The sequence below is a fragment of the Ascaphus truei genome, chromosome 11 (assembly GCF_040206685.1).
Source record: "Ascaphus truei isolate aAscTru1 chromosome 11, aAscTru1.hap1, whole genome shotgun sequence".
Lineage (NCBI taxonomy): Eukaryota > Metazoa > Chordata > Amphibia > Anura > Ascaphidae > Ascaphus > Ascaphus truei.
In genome coordinates, this window is record NC_134493.1 from 53,354,388 (window position 1) to 53,371,550 (window position 17,163).

Here is a 17,163-nt window from a genome sequence, read left to right on the forward strand (position 1 = left end):
AGCCAAGTTTATTGAACCCGGTTTTGGGGGGAGAGCCTGAGATATGCTGTGTTCCTACCAAAGATATAGTGCACAAGCGTCGGGCGCAGTGACCTTGCTATAGTGTGTGTCACTGTGAGAAGATAGATGTACATTGGGCCACACTTCTTTCATTCAAGCGAATTTATTTGTTATCGCTAACGTAGACATTCATTTTTCTTGACTTGGGCTTCTGAGGCCCTTTCCCCCTACAAAGACACCATATGTATAGCGCTACCGCTACCTGCGCCGTGCAAATATTGTCTGTGCCGCCAGCTGGACGCCAATCGCTCCGGAAAATGCCACGCGATTAAACTCGCCCAAATTCATTCCCAAATCCTTTTACGTGAAGAGCGATGTTAGTTTAGGCCACAGGGGCAGGGGATGATATGCCGATAACCAGACTAAATGTTTGCGCCGGTGGCTCAATCCTGACCATGGCGTTTCCCCCCTGGCTGCGTGAAGAACCGGACCACCGCAGTTTTTACGGTCGTTGGAACCAACGCGTTTCACTGTGTGTGCTCTGGGAATAATAAGTCAGGCAACATCTGTATACTATGTACTGGCCAGAACAGAAGATATGATTTATATATATATAATATATATATATATATATATATATATATATATAATGTGGAAAAGGAGGGAGAGGGGGTATGATACCTTTTATTGGACCAAGAAGTAGTTGATATGTTACAAGTTTTCGAACATCTCAGGATCCTTCTTTGGCTATAACACACACACACATGTATATATGTACACTTTTTCACATATACTTATGTATTGATACACACATACTATATATGTATATATATATATATGTATGTGTATATATATGTGTATGTGTGTGTGTGTGTGTGTGTGTGTGTGTGTATGTGTGTATGTGTGTATGTGTGTATGTATGTGTGTGATATATATATATATATATATATATATATATATATATATATATATATATATATATATATATATATCTTATACTATATTAGTGAAAGCACTGTATGTTTGCCTGCCTGGATGTCCGGTGTCCCTAGGGGAAATCTCATTGGTCCCTTGGGTCGCCCGCCCCCGCACACCTCTCATTGGCCTGAGTCGGAGTGACGGCCCACACACACACACACACACACACAACACAGCAGCTCTATACACACACACACGCACACACCACAGCAGCTCTATACACACACACACACACACACACACACACAACACAGCAGCTCTACACACACACACACACACAACACAGCAGCTCTATATACACACACACACACACACACACACACACACACACACAAGACAGCAGCTCTATACACACACACACACACACAACACAGCAGCTCTATACACACACACACAACACAGCAGCTCTATACACACACACACAACACAGCAGCTCTATACACACACACACACACACACAACACAGCAGCTCTACACACACACACAACACAGCAGCTCTATACACACACACACACACAACACAGCAGCTCTATACACACACACACACACACAACACAGCAGCTCTATACACACACACACACAACACAGCAGCTCTATACACACACACACCCTCTGTCCGCCCCCCTCCCCCCCCTCACGTGCGCCGTCCTGCACTGGCTCCGGACGGGAAGCGCGGCCCTCCTACCCCAGCCGCTCCCTTACCTCCCCGGCGCTACCAGCCGCTCAGGTAAGTCACTGTGCGTCCCGCCTCAGCCTCAGGCCCACTGCGCGTCCCGCCTCAGCCTCAGGCCCACTGCGCGTCCCGCCTCAGCCCCACTGCGCGTCCCGCCTCAGCCTCAGGCCCACTGCGCGTCCCGCCTCAGCCTCAGGCCCACACAGACAGGGCGCTTCCTACCGCCGCTCAGCCAGACGCCACATCGAGCGGGCGCCGGGGGGGGGGAGCGCGAGTCTTAGGCCCACACAGGGCGCTTCCTGCAGCCGCCTGCACGCCTCACTCAGCAGGACGGCACATCGGGGGACCAAGCGGGCGCCGGGGGGGGGGAGCGCGAGTCACAGGGAACGGGTGGGGGGAGTCACGGGGAACGGGGGGGAGTCACGGGGAACGGGGGGGGCCACCAGCCGAACCAGCAGGGGGACGGACGCACGGAGGAGGGGGGGGAAATGCCCATACATAAATTATGACAATACATATGCCCACTGCTCTCCACCCCCCCCCACTCCCCTTCCCCCCCCCACTCCCCTTTCCCCCCCCGCTCCCCTTTCTCCCCCCCCGCTCCCCTTTCTCCCCCCCCCCGCTCCCCTTTCTCCCCCCCGCTCCCCTTTCTCCCCCCCCGCTCCCCTTTCTCCCCCCCCGCTCCCCTTTCTCCCCCCCCCCGCTCCCCTTTCTCCCCCCCTTTCCCCCCCCCCGCTCCCCTTTCTCCCCCCCCCCGCTCCCCTTTCTCCCCCCCGCTCCCCTTTCTCCCCCCCCCGCTCCCCTTTCTCCCCCCCCCCGCTCCCCTTTCTCCCCCCCCGCTCCCCTTTCTCCCCCCCCGCTCCCCTTTCTCCCCCCCTCCGAAACCTTTACAACAAATACTCACCTATTGTTCCAAGAGTTATAAATAATACTACCTATTACGCATTTACATCCCGGGCAACGCCGGGTCTCTCAGCTAGTATATATATATATATATATAAAATTTTACCTTCCTACTACATCCCATCAGGCACAACTCTAACTGTATATACATATACATACATGCACCTACAGTACATACACATAGTGCTATTAAGTGGGCCTTGTGAATTAACCCCTGCGTTGCCAGCTTAGCAGTTACGTGTCCCTCCCTGACTCCAGGATTAAGGTCCCTCCCTAATTGATGCAGCGTTAGTGATTAACAGCCAACTCCTCGTTTTACAGCAGACGCTCACTGCGCCCAGTCTGTGCACCTCTATGACTGCATGGGCACACCTCTCGAGAGTTGCAGTGCACCTCTAGTAAAGGGGACCCCAAGGGGGTGGAGACGACACCTCTAGGGGTAGCGTTCAAGAGCACAGATATCACTGCATCACGTCCTAGAGGTGTTGGGCTAAGAGACACCTCTATGGCTGGCTAATGCCTGGACATATAGCCTGATGATTCTATAAGTGGGTAGTCCCGAGGCATATATCCTAACACCTCTACGACTGGGTGTAGTCACCAGGGTCGTGTCGCCTGACCCTCTAGCATTGAGGGTTGGGGACTCTCCGTGACACCTCTAGGATTGGTGTGGGGATTCTCCCAGATGCCTCTAGTGATCAGGGTCACGCAGCCATGAACCTCTAGTACTGGATGCAGTGCGGGTCCTCGCCTTGACACCTCTGGAACTGGATGGGGATGAGTCCTGACACCTCTTGGACTCGAGGGGACCTGCGCATGGCTTTATTGCTCTCATATATCTTGCACTTCTGCTTTTCCGAGGCGTTTTTATGGTGTTTATGCCAATAAAAGAGGGTGCAACAGTCGAGTGAGGCCCAGGGAAGGGCCGTGACATGGAGTCTGTGACCTCTAGGGCCGGGATATCTGGAGGGATACAATATATCTGCTCTGGGGTTGTACAGAGTGGGTGGGTGTCACCTCTAGGGCTGTCAGCAGGGGAGCAGGTAGATGCAGTGCCTCTCACCTCTAGGACTACATTGCACAGTAGAAGAGCAGGTAGATGCAGTGCCTCTCACCTCTAGGACTACATTGCACAGGTAGATGCAGTGCCTCTCACCTCTAGGACTACATTGCACAGGTAGATGCAGTGCCTCTCACCTCTAGGACTACATTGCACAGATAGATGCAGTGCCTCTCACCTCTAGGACTACATTGCACAGGTAGATGCAGTGCCTCTCACCTCTAGGACTACATTGCACAGGTAGATGCAGTGCCTCTCACCTCTAGGACTACATTGCACAGTAGAAGAGCAGGTAGATGCAGTGCCTCTCACCTCTAGGACTACATTGCACAGGTAGATGCAGTGCCTGCGGAGTGAAAAGGTTAACTGCGCGATGCTCTGCGGGTGTCACTCGGTGGACACTGCGTGTTGGTTCTTGCTGTGTGTCTGGGTGACATTGTGGCTGTCACAGGGACTGGCCGGACCTGTTGTGTGTGCCGGGGACGGCAGGTGCAGCACGCGTGTCACTGTGCTGACACATCCACAGGCGTGTGCAGGAGCGCGGGAGGGGCGCGGCCATCTCTCATCCCCAGGGAGGGACCCAGCAAACACTCTGAGCTGTCTCTTCCCCTTATCCAGAGGGGAGACTGAGCTGTCTGTCTTCCACTCTCTCACATCCTAATATTTTCTCATTCTCTCTATCTATCTTTCTCTCTCCATATCTCTCTCTCTCCATCCTTATCTCTCTCTCTCTCTCTCTCTCTATCTATCTCTCTCTCTCTCTCTCTCTCTCTCTCTCTCTCTCTCTCTCTCTCTCTCTCTCTCTCTCTCTCTCTCTCTCTCTCCTTTCACATCTTTCTCTCGCAACCTCTGTTCTTCTCTCTCTCTCACGCTTTCTCTTCTGCCTCTCTCACACATGCTCTCTTCCTGTTCTCTCTCTCCCCCCGCCCCTCTCTCACGCTCTCCCCCACCCCATCACTTTACTTGAGATATTTCCAGAGATAAATCTACCCCCTAAAATGTTTGACAGAAGAGATGGCGAGATGTGTGAGAGAGTTCCTACGCAGACCAAAAGGGTCATTTAAAGATGGCTGCCCGTCTTAATTAGTGGTTATAAAAATATGATCGAAAACAATTAACCTCAAGTTTACATTTCTATCTTTATTTACCTATTTGTTAAAACATAAACATATAAATTAAGACCTGTGGGCCTCAAACCACTTCTAACATCACCATGGCAACGTAAGCGAGAGGGCAGCCATTTTTGTTTTTCTTTTTCTCCCCAGTAACTTTATTGGTTTCCAGGGCTTCAAATTATTATTGTTCGATTTGTATATCAAATAGCTGAAAGAACTCAGCTCCTAAATGCCTTTCCTGCCATTTTAAAGACCCTAACTCTGAACAGTAGACACGTCACCGCCCACTGATTTTCCTGTGTGATTTGGGGTCGGCCTCACTGATTATTAGTACCAGCGTTTCATAGACTTCAATGAATTCTCACTGATTAAAACCCCCCCCCAGCACTTTTCCATTAAGATACCATTTATTTTTATCCCAGCAACCCCCAAAATCTCGCTAATTGAGGATAGCATGAAGTGATTAGGGTCTTGCTGTAGTGCAGGTTATCCTAAACGTTAGGGGGTGAGGGGGGGGAGCAGTGTGAACGTTACATGGGTGAGCGCTAGTTCTGCCTTCCCACGTTTTCTGTGTGTTCTGGGGCCTGTTATTCTGGGGAAGTTTTCCCAGCCCTGGGGGGGGGGGGGGGAGGGGAGGGGAGAGGGAGCAGAGGTAGAGTAGGGTCTGGGGGGGGGGGGGGGAGTGTGTGAGCGGTTTGAGGGACATGACGTAAGAGGGGCCCGGCAGGAAATAGATGGAGGGGTTAACCCTTTTGCCGCCACAGGGATAAAAGGAGAGTAACTCCTTCACTGCCGCACATTATTCGCTTTACTGCCTCCTGGCTCTGCCGCTGACTTTCTGACTGACCTTGCGGCAGAATCGCAACACCCTCTGTGTCTACATCTGGCTCTGCTGTGCGAGTGACCTCAGGCAGTGTCCTGCTGCACCTCTGGCTAGTCGTGGCTCTGCCGCTGTATCTGTGTGTGACCTTGTGCAGGGTCCCTGTCTCTCTTAAGCGCCAGAATGATTGCAGCTCTGCCGCTGGCTCTTTTTATTACCTGTGACACAGCCGATGTTTCTGTAAACCCCTGTGTCTGTCAGGTACTGGCTCTGCCTCTGTGTGAACCTAGCACAGTTCTCTTACCCTCGATGAGACTCTAGCTCTGCCTCTGGACGTCTGTGTGACCTGAGACAGAGTTCCTACACCCCACTTGCCCTCAATGAGGCTAGCTCTGCCTCTGGACCTCTGTGTGGCCTAGGACAGTGTTTTGTACCCTACTTACCCAAAATGAGACACTAGCTCTGCCTCTGGATCTCTGTGTGACCTGTGGCAGAGTTCTTATACCCTCCTTGCCCACAATGAAACACTAGTTCTGCCTCTGAATCTCTGTGACCAAGGGCAGTGTTTTGTACCCTCCTTACCCATAACAAGACAATATCTCTGCCTCTGGATCTCTGTGTGACCCGCAGCAGTTTTCTTGTACCCGTCTCAACATGATTCCAGCTCTGCCACCAGCTCTCTTCCTGACCTCAGACACAGCCCATCATTCCCTGACCCCTTGTGTCAGTCAGACTCAGCGAGGCTCTACCTGTGCCACTGGCTCCCTGTGTGACCTTGGGCAGAGGGGTCTGGTACTGGCTTGGAGAGGTGTGGGGGGCACAGGGTTGCCCTCCTTGCAGATTTCTAACACTGGGCATGGACTGTGTGTATCAGATGCATCTCCCCTGCCCCCTTGTGTTTGCTCCCTGTAACTGCAAGTGTCAGGGACACTTAAGACCTTGTTGAATATTTGTCTATGGGAGTCATTCTACATGTTCTGGACGTAAAAGGACATTTTCGTCCGGAAACAGCCGCTTCAGACAATAAAGAATAAGTCCTTTTTAGCACTGACCCTATTTAGCAGCCACTACACATGCTCTTTAAATCCAGATACCTAACTGCTGTAATCAGAGCTCCGTTATCTCCTGCTGTAATCAGAGCTCCGTTATCTTCAGCTGTAATCAGAGCTCTGTTATCTTCTGCTGTAATCAGAGCTCTGTTATCTTCTGCTGTAATCAGAGCTCCGTTATCTTCAGCTGTAATCAGAGCTCTGTTATCTTCTGCTGTAATCAGAGCTCCGTTATCTTCAGCTGTAATCAGAGCTCTGTTATCTTCTGCTGTAATCAGAGCTCCGTTATCTTCTGCTGTAATCAGAGCTCCGTTATCTTCTGCTGTAATCAGAGCTCCGTTATCTCCTGCTGTAATCAGAGCTCCGTTATCTTCTGCTGTAATCAGAGCTCCGTTATCTTCTGCTGTAATCAGAGCTCCGTTATCTCCTGCTGTAATCAGAGCTCCGTTATCTCCTGCTGTAATCAGAGCTCCATTATCTTCTGCTGTAATCAGAGCTCCGTTATCCTCTGCTGTAATCAGAGCTCCGTTATCCTCTGCTGTAATCAGAGCTCCGTTATCTCCTGCTGTAATCAGAGCTCCGTTATCTCCTGCTGTAATCAGAGCTCCGTTATCTTCTGCTGTAATCAGAGCTCCGTTATCTTCTGCTGCTCTCTCTGCTGTAATCAGAGCTCCGTTATCTTCTGCTGTAATCAGAGCTCCGTTATCCTCTGCTGTAATCAGAGCTCCGTTATCTCCTGCTGTAATCAGAGCTCCGTTATCTTCTGCTGTAATCAGAGCTCCGTTATCTTCAGCTGTAATCAGAGCTCCGTTATCTCCTGCTGCAATCAGAGCTCCGTTATCTTCTGCTGTAATCAGAGCTCTGTTATCTTCTGCTGTAATCAGAGCTCCGTTATCTTCTGCTGTAATCAGAGCTCCGTTATCTTCTGCTGTAATCAGAGCTCCGTTATCTCCTGCTGTAATCAGAGCTCCGTTATCTTCTGCTGTAATCAGAGCTCCGTTATCTTCTGCTGTAATCAGAGCTCCGTTATCTCCTGCTGTAATCAGAGCTCCGTTATCTCCTGCTGTAATCAGAGCTCCATTATCTTCTGCTGTAATCAGAGCTCCGTTATCCTCTGCTGTAATCAGAGCTCCGTTATCCTCTGCTGTAATCAGAGCTCCGTTATCTCCTGCTGTAATCAGAGCTCCGTTATCTCCTGCTGTAATCAGAGCTCCGTTATCTTCTGCTGTAATCAGAGCTCCGTTATCTTCTGCTGCTCTCTCTGCTGTAATCAGAGCTCCGTTATCTTCTGCTGTAATCAGAGCTCCGTTATCCTCTGCTGTAATCAGAGCTCCGTTATCTCCTGCTGTAATCAGAGCTCCGTTATCTTCTGCTGTAATCAGAGCTCCGTTATCCTCTGCTGTAATCAGAGCTCCGTTATCTCCTGCTGCAATCAGAGCTCCGTTATCTTCTGCTGTAATCAGAGCTTCGTTATCTTCTGCTGTAATCAGAGCTTCGTTATCTTTTGCTGTAATCAGAGCTCCGTTATCTCCTGCTGTAATCAGAGCTCCGTTATCTTCTGCTGTAATCAGAGCTCCGTTATCTTTTGCTGTAATCAGAGCTCCGTTATCTCCTGCTGTAATCAGAGCTCCGTTATCTCCTGCTGTAATCAGAGCTCCGTTATCTTCTGCTGTAATCAGAGCTCCGTTATCTCCTGCTGTAATCAGAGCTCCGTTATCTTCTGCTGTAATCAGAGCTTCGTTATCCTCTGCTGTAATCAGAGCTCCGTTATCTTTTGCTGTAATCAGAGCTCTGTTATCTCCTGCTGTAATCAGAGCTCCGTTATCTTCTGCTGTAATCAGAGCTTCGTTATCTCCTGCTGTAATCAGAGCTCCGTTATCTTCAGCTGTAATCAGAGCTCTGTTATCTTCTGCTGTAATCAGAGCTCCGTTATCTTCTGCTGTAATCAGAGCTCCGTTATCTTCTGCTGTAATCAGAGCTCCGTTATCTCCTGCTGTAATCAGAGCTCCGTTATCTTCTGCTGTAATCAGAGCTCCGTTATCTTCTGCTGTAATCAGAGCTCCGTTATCTCCTGCTGTAATCAGAGCTCCGTTATCTCCTGCTGTAATCAGAGCTCCATTATCTTCTGCTGTAATCAGAGCTCCGTTATCCTCTGCTGTAATCAGAGCTCCGTTATCCTCTGCTGTAATCAGAGCTCCGTTATCTCCTGCTGTAATCAGAGCTCCGTTATCTCCTGCTGTAATCAGAGCTCCGTTATCTTCTGCTGTAATCAGAGCTCCGTTATCTTCTGCTGCTCTCTCTGCTGTAATCAGAGCTCCGTTATCTTCTGCTGTAATCAGAGCTCCGTTATCCTCTGCTGTAATCAGAGCTCCGTTATCTCCTGCTGTAATCAGAGCTCCGTTATCTTCTGCTGTAATCAGAGCTCCGTTATCCTCTGCTGTAATCAGAGCTCCGTTATCTCCTGCTGCAATCAGAGCTCCGTTATCTTCTGCTGTAATCAGAGCTCCGTTATCTTCTGCTGTAATCAGAGCTCCGTTATCTTCTGCTGTAATCAGAGCTCCGTTATCTTCTGCTGTAATCAGAGCTCCGTTATCTCCTGCTGTAATCAGAGCTCCGTTATCTTCTGCTGTAATCAGAGCTCCGTTATCTTCTGCTGTAATCAGAGCTCCGTTATCTCCTGCTGTAATCAGAGCTCCGTTATCTTCTGCTGTAATCAGAGCTCCGTTATCTTCTGCTGTAATCAGAGCTCCGTTATCCTCTGCTGTAATCAGAGCTCCGTTATCCTCTGCTGTAATCAGAGCTCCGTTATATTCTGCTGCAATCAGAGCTCCGTTATCTTCTGCTGTAATCAGAGCTCCGTTATCTCCTGCTGTAATAAGAGCTCCGTTATCTTCTGCTGTAATCAGAGCTCCGTTATCTTCTGCTGTAATCAGAGCTTCGTTATCTTCTGCTGTAATCAGAGCTCCGTTATCTTCTGCTGTAATCAGAGCTCCGTTATCCTCTGCTGTAATCAGAGCTCCGTTATCCTCTGCTGTAATCAGAGCTCCGTTATCTCCTGCTGTAATCAGAGCTCCGTTATCTCCTGCTGTAATCAGAGCTCCGTTATCTTCTGCTGTAATCAGAGCTCCGTTATCTTCTGCTGTAATCAGAGCTCCGTTATCTCCTGCTGTAATCAGAGCTCCGTTATCTCCTGCTGTAATCAGAGCTCCGTTATCTCCTGCTGTAATCAGAGCTCCGTTATCTTCTGCTGTAATCAGAGCTCCGTTATCTCCTGCTGTAATCAGAGCTCCGTTATCTCCTGCTGTAATCAGAGCTCCGTTATCTTCTGCTGTAATCAGAGCTTCGTTATCTTCTGCTGTAATCAGAGCTCCGTTATCTTCTGCTGTAATCAGAGCTTCGTTATCTTCTGCTGTAATCAGAGCTTCGTTATCTTCTGCTGTAATCAGAGCTCCGTTATCTTCTGCTGTAATCAGAGCTCCGTTATCCTCTGCTGTAATCAGAGCTCCGTTATCTTCTGCTGTAATCAGAGCTCCGTTATCTTCTGCTGTAATCAGAGCTCCGTTATCTTCTGCTGTAATCAGAGCTCCGTTATCTTCTGCTGCAATCAGAGCTCCGTTATCTCCTGCTGCAATCAGAGCTCCGTTATCTCCTGCTGTAATCAGAGCTCCGTTATCTCCTGCTGTAATCAGAGCTCGGTATCTGCTTGCTGTAATCAGAGTTCCGTTATCTTCTTGCTGGAGATCAGAGCTTCGTTATCTTCTGCTAGTAATCAGAGCTTCGTTATCGTGCTGCTGTAATCAGAGCTCCGTTATCTTCTGGCTGTTCGTTCTGTAATTCAGAGATACAATCAGAACTCTGTTATCCTCTGCTGTAATCAGAGCTCCGTTATCTTCTGCTGTAATCAGAGCTCCGTTATCTTCTGCTGTAATCAGAGCTCCGTTATCTCCTGCTGTAATCAGAGCTCTGTTATCCTCTGCTGTAATCAGAGCTCCGTTATCTTCTGCTGTAATCAGAGCTCCGTTATCTTCTGCTGTAATCAGAGCTTCGTTATCCTCTGCTGTAATCAGAGCTCCGTTATCTTCTGCTGTAATCAGAGCTCCGTTATCTCCTGCTGTAATCAGAGCTTCGTTATCTTCTGCTGTAATCAGAGCTCCGTTATCTTCTGCTGTAATCAGAGCTTCGTTATCTTCTGCTGTAATCAGAGCTTCGTTATCTTTTGCTGTAATCAGAGCTCCGTTATCTCCTGCTGTAATCAGAGCTCCGTTATCTTCTGCTGTAATCAGAGCTCCGTTATCTTTTGCTGTAATCAGAGCTCCGTTATCTTCTGCTGTAATCAGAACTCCGTTATCTCCTGCTGTAATCAGAGCTCCGTTATCTTCTGCTGTAATCAGAGCTCCGTTATCTTCTGCTGTAATCAGAGCTCCGTTATCTTCTGCTGTAATCAGAGCTCCGTTATCTCCTGCTGTAATCAGAGCTCCGTTATCTTCTGCTGTAATCAGAGCTCCGTTATCTTCTGCTGTAATCAGAGCTCCGTTATCTCCTGCTGTAATCAGAGCTCCGTTATCTTCTGCTGTAATCAGAGCTCCGTTATCTCCTGCTGTAATCAGAGCTCCGTTATCTTCTGCTGTAATCAGAGCTCCGTTATCCTCTGCTGTAATCAGAGCTCCGTTATCTTCTGCTGTAATCAGAGCTCCGTTATCTCCTGCTGTAATCAGAGCTCCGTTATCTTCTGCTGTAATCAGAGCTCTGTTATCTTCTGCTGTAATCAGAGCTTCGTTATCTCCTGCTGTAATCAGAGCTCCGTTATCTCCTGCTGTAATCAGAGCTCCGTTATCTTCTGCTGTAATCAGAGCTCCGTTATCTTCTGCTGTAATCAGAGCTCCGTTATCTTCTGCTGTAATCAGAACTCCGTTATCTCCTGCTGTAATCAGAGCTCCGTTATCTCCTGCTGTAATCAGAGCTCCGTTATCTCCTGCTGTAATCAGAGCTCCGTTATCTTCTGCTGTAATCAGAGCTCCGTTATCTTCTGCTGTAATCAGAGCTCTGTTATCCTCTGCTGTAATCAGAGCTCCGTTATCTTCTGCTGTAATCAGAGCTCCGTTATCTCCTGCTGTAATCAGAGCTCCGTTATCTTCTGCTGTAATCAGAGCTCCGTTATCCTCTGCTGTAATCAGAGCTCCGTTATCTTCTGCTGTAATCAGAGCTCCGTTATCTCCTGCTGTAATCAGAGCTCCGTTATCTTCTGCTGTAATCAGAGCTCCGTTATCTTCTGCTGTAATCAGAGCTTCGTTATCTTCTGCTGTAATCAGAGCTCCGTTATCTCCTGCTGTAATCAGAGCTCCGTTATCTTCTGCTGTAATCAGAGCTCCGTTATCTTCTGCTGTAATCAGAGCTCCGTTATCTCCTGCTGTAATCAGAGCTCCGTTATCTTCTGCTGTAATCAGAGCTTCGTTATCTTCTGCTGTAATCAGAGCTCCGTTATCTCCTGCTGTAATCAGAGCTCCGTTATCTTCTGCTGTAATCAGAGCTCCGTTATCTTCTGCTGTAATCAGAGCTCCGTTATCTTCTGCTGTAATCAGAACTCCGTTATCTCCTGCTGTAATCAGAGCTCCGTTATCTTCTGCTGTAATCAGAGCTCCGTTATCTTCTGCTGTAATCAGAGCTCCGTTATCTTCTGCTGTAATCAGAGCTCCGTTATCTTCTGCTGTAATCAGAGCTCCGTTATCTTCTGCTGTAATCAGAGCTCCGTTATCTTCTGCTGTAATCAGAGCTCCGTTATCTTCTGCTGTAATCAGAGCTCCATTATCCTCTGCTGTAATCAGAGTTCCGTTATCTTCTGCTGCAATCAGAGCTCCGTTATCTCCTGCTGTAATCAGAGCTCCGTTATCCTCTGCTGTAATCAGAGCTCCGTTATCTCCTGCTGTAATCAGAGCTCCGTTATCTTCTGCTGCAATCAGAACTCTGTTATCCTCTGCTGTAATCAGAGCTCCGTTATCTTCTGCTGTAATCAGAGCTCCGTTATCTTCTGCTGTAATCAGAGCTCCGTTATCTCCTGCTGTAATCAGAGCTCCGTTATCCTCTGCTGTAATCAGAGCTCCGTTATCTTCTGCTGTAATCAGAGCTCCGTTATCTTCTGCTGTAATCAGAGCTTCGTTATCCTCTGCTGTAATCAGAGCTCCGTTATCTTCTGCTGTAATCAGAGCTCCGTTATCTCCTGCTGTAATCAGAGCTTCGTTATCTTCTGCTGTAATCAGAGCTTCGTTATCTTCTGCTGTAATCAGAGCTTCGTTATCTTTTGCTGTAATCAGAGCTCCGTTATCTCCTGCTGTAATCAGAGCTCCGTTATCTTCTGCTGTAATCAGAGCTCCGTTATCTTTTGCTGTAATCAGAGCTCCGTTATCTTCTGCTGTAATCAGAACTCCGTTATCTCCTGCTGTAATCAGAGCTCCGTTATCTTCTGCTGTAATCAGAGCTCCGTTATCTTCTGCTGTAATCAGAGCTCCGTTATCTTCTGCTGTAATCAGAGCTCCGTTATCTCCTGCTGTAATCAGAGCTCCGTTATCTTCTGCTGTAATCAGAGCTCCGTTATCTTCTGCTGTAATCAGAGCTCCGTTATCTCCTGCTGTAATCAGAGCTCCGTTATCTTCTGCTGTAATCAGAGCTCCGTTATCTCCTGCTGTAATCAGAGCTCCGTTATCTTCTGCTGTAATCAGAGCTCCGTTATCCTCTGCTGTAATCAGAGCTCCGTTATCTTCTGCTGTAATCAGAGCTCCGTTATCTCCTGCTGTAATCAGAGCTCCGTTATCTTCTGCTGTAATCAGAGCTCTGTTATCTTCTGCTGTAATCAGAGCTTCGTTATCTCCTGCTGTAATCAGAGCTCCGTTATCTCCTGCTGTAATCAGAGCTCCGTTATCTTCTGCTGTAATCAGAGCTCCGTTATCTTCTGCTGTAATCAGAGCTCCGTTATCTTCTGCTGTAATCAGAACTCCGTTATCTCCTGCTGTAATCAGAGCTCCGTTATCTCCTGCTGTAATCAGAGCTCCGTTATCTCCTGCTGTAATCAGAGCTCCGTTATCTTCTGCTGTAATCAGAGCTCCGTTATCTTCTGCTGTAATCAGAGCTCTGTTATCCTCTGCTGTAATCAGAGCTCCGTTATCTTCTGCTGTAATCAGAGCTCCGTTATCTTCTGCTGTAATCAGAGCTCCATTATCCTCTGCTGTAATCAGAGTTCCGTTATCTTCTGCTGCAATCAGAGCTCCGTTATCTCCTGCTGTAATCAGAGCTCCGTTATCCTCTGCTGTAATCAGAGCTCCGTTATCTCCTGCTGTAATCAGAGCTCCGTTATCTTCTGCTGCAATCAGAACTCTGTTATCCTCTGCTGTAATCAGAGCTCCGTTATCTTCTGCTGTAATCAGAGCTCCGTTATCTTCTGCTGTAATCAGAGCTCCGTTATCTCCTGCTGTAATCAGAGCTCCGTTATCCTCTGCTGTAATCAGAGCTCCGTTATCTTCTGCTGTAATCAGAGCTCCGTTATCTTCTGCTGTAATCAGAGCTTCGTTATCCTCTGCTGTAATCAGAGCTCCGTTATCTTCTGCTGTAATCAGAGCTCCGTTATCTCCTGCTGTAATCAGAGCTTCGTTATCTTCTGCTGTAATCAGAGCTTCGTTATCTTCTGCTGTAATCAGAGCTTCGTTATCTTTTGCTGTAATCAGAGCTCCGTTATCTCCTGCTGTAATCAGAGCTCCGTTATCTTCTGCTGTAATCAGAGCTCCGTTATCTTTTGCTGTAATCAGAGCTCCGTTATCTTCTGCTGTAATCAGAACTCCGTTATCTCCTGCTGTAATCAGAGCTCCGTTATCTTCTGCTGTAATCAGAGCTCCGTTATCTTCTGCTGTAATCAGAGCTCCGTTATCTTCTGCTGTAATCAGAGCTCCGTTATCTCCTGCTGTAATCAGAGCTCCGTTATCTTCTGCTGTAATCAGAGCTCCGTTATCTTCTGCTGTAATCAGAGCTCCGTTATCTCCTGCTGTAATCAGAGCTCCGTTATCTTCTGCTGTAATCAGAGCTCCGTTATCTCCTGCTGTAATCAGAGCTCCGTTATCTTCTGCTGTAATCAGAGCTCCGTTATCCTCTGCTGTAATCAGAGCTCCGTTATCTTCTGCTGTAATCAGAGCTCCGTTATCTCCTGCTGTAATCAGAGCTCCGTTATCTTCTGCTGTAATCAGAGCTCTGTTATCTTCTGCTGTAATCAGAGCTTCGTTATCTCCTGCTGTAATCAGAGCTCCGTTATCTCCTGCTGTAATCAGAGCTCCGTTATCTTCTGCTGTAATCAGAGCTCCGTTATCTTCTGCTGTAATCAGAGCTCCGTTATCTTCTGCTGTAATCAGAACTCCGTTATCTCCTGCTGTAATCAGAGCTCCGTTATCTCCTGCTGTAATCAGAGCTCCGTTATCTCCTGCTGTAATCAGAGCTCCGTTATCTTCTGCTGTAATCAGAGCTCCGTTATCTTCTGCTGTAATCAGAGCTCTGTTATCCTCTGCTGTAATCAGAGCTCCGTTATCTTCTGCTGTAATCAGAGCTCCGTTATCTCCTGCTGTAATCAGAGCTCCGTTATCTTCTGCTGTAATCAGAGCTCCGTTATCCTCTGCTGTAATCAGAGCTCCGTTATCTTCTGCTGTAATCAGAGCTCCGTTATCTCCTGCTGTAATCAGAGCTCCGTTATCTTCTGCTGTAATCAGAGCTCCGTTATCTTCTGCTGTAATCAGAGCTTCGTTATCTTCTGCTGTAATCAGAGCTCCGTTATCTCCTGCTGTAATCAGAGCTCCGTTATCTTCTGCTGTAATCAGAGCTCCGTTATCTTCTGCTGTAATCAGAGCTCCGTTATCTCCTGCTGTAATCAGAGCTCCGTTATCTTCTGCTGTAATCAGAGCTTCGTTATCTTCTGCTGTAATCAGAGCTCCGTTATCTCCTGCTGTAATCAGAGCTCCGTTATCTTCTGCTGTAATCAGAGCTCCGTTATCTTCTGCTGTAATCAGAGCTCCGTTATCTTCTGCTGTAATCAGAACTCCGTTATCTCCTGCTGTAATCAGAGCTCCGTTATCTTCTGCTGTAATCAGAGCTCCGTTATCTTCTGCTGTAATCAGAGCTCCGTTATCTTCTGCTGTAATCAGAGCTCCGTTATCTTCTGCTGTAATCAGAGCTTCGTTATCTTCTGCTGTAATCAGAGCTCCGTTATCTTCTGCTGTAATCAGAGCTCCATTATCCTCTGCTGTAATCAGAGCTCCGTTATCTTCTGCTGTAATCAGAGCTCCGTTATCTTCTGCTGTAATCAGAGCTTCGTTATCTTCTGCTGTAATCAGAGCTCCGTTATCTTCTGCTGTAATCAGAGCTCCGTTATCTTCTGCTGTAATCAGAGCTCCGTTATCTTCTGCTGTAATCAGAGCTCCGTTATCTCCTGCTGTAATCAGAGCTCCGTTATCTCCTGCTGTAATCAGAGCTCCGTTATCTTCTGCTGTAATCAGAAGTCACCAACGTGACGTCGCACAATATCGTGTTGCCATGGTAACGCGACGTCATGAAGGCATTGGAAGGCGCAACGTCACGTTGATGACATCCGCTGCGTCATTTGAAGTGTGATTTGGATGGAGGAGGACGGCAGCAAGGGGGCGTCCGCACACGTAAGTGCCTTCCCATCAGGCCCGATAGACCTGAGAGTGCGGCATCTGTATATGGCGGCGGACATTTTTGCCGCCCCAAAATTTTGCCACCCTAGGCCTATCGGGCTTAAGGGGAAATCCGCCAGTGTGTGTTTGTGTATTTATTTATGTGTATATACATATAACACTGGTGTTTCTTATGGGAGAAGGTGGTGGAACCCTAAGAAAGAAAACGTAATGAATCTAAGCTACAATAAATGAACAATTAGAATTGAAATACAGAAATGCGGTATAAGGCCTCCCCGTCGCCTCGGACCACAGTGCAGGGATCACTCGAGCGAGAGGCGCGCGTCGCCAGGCGCTCCGTCTACTTTAAACGCAGCCTAAGACACATTTCTGCTCCTCTCCCCGTCAGTATGTGTGTCTATATCTTGGTGTATAGTGTCAGCCAAGTAAATAGCGCGTCACAGCAATAATACACGTGGCGTAATAATATAACACATCATGGGAACAAGCGCCTCATACTTAAAAGTAACACGTAGGAAAAGGAGTCCCGCCCCGAAGAGCTTACAATCTAAGTGGTAAGTGGGGAGAACTACTGCGATGTAGTGTTTTTTACTTACTTACTTGAGGAGAGCTCTTCTCACCCTCTCCAACGCTTTATTTTGAACCTCCGTTCAGGAGATAAAAGCATTTGAAATATTAAGTGTCTGGGAACTGAAAATGGAGAGGAAATAGTAACCGTGGTCACAGCACTCCACACAACCAACGCATTGAAAAAATGTAAAAAAAACTTTATTAAACTAAACAGTGAGCATCAGTAGCAACACTGACGCGTTTCGTCTATAGATAGACTTTATCAAAGAGTGAAGATCCCTGCACTGTACCGGAACTTATATAGGACATGAC

General features: G+C 47.8%; 1 protein-coding gene across 1 annotated transcript in view; it reads left to right on the top strand.

Moving 5' to 3' along the window:
* Positions 1-17,163, top strand: part of CORO7 (coronin 7) — a 201,408-nt gene that overhangs the window by 152,314 nt on the left and 31,931 nt on the right. The window lies entirely within an intron of this gene.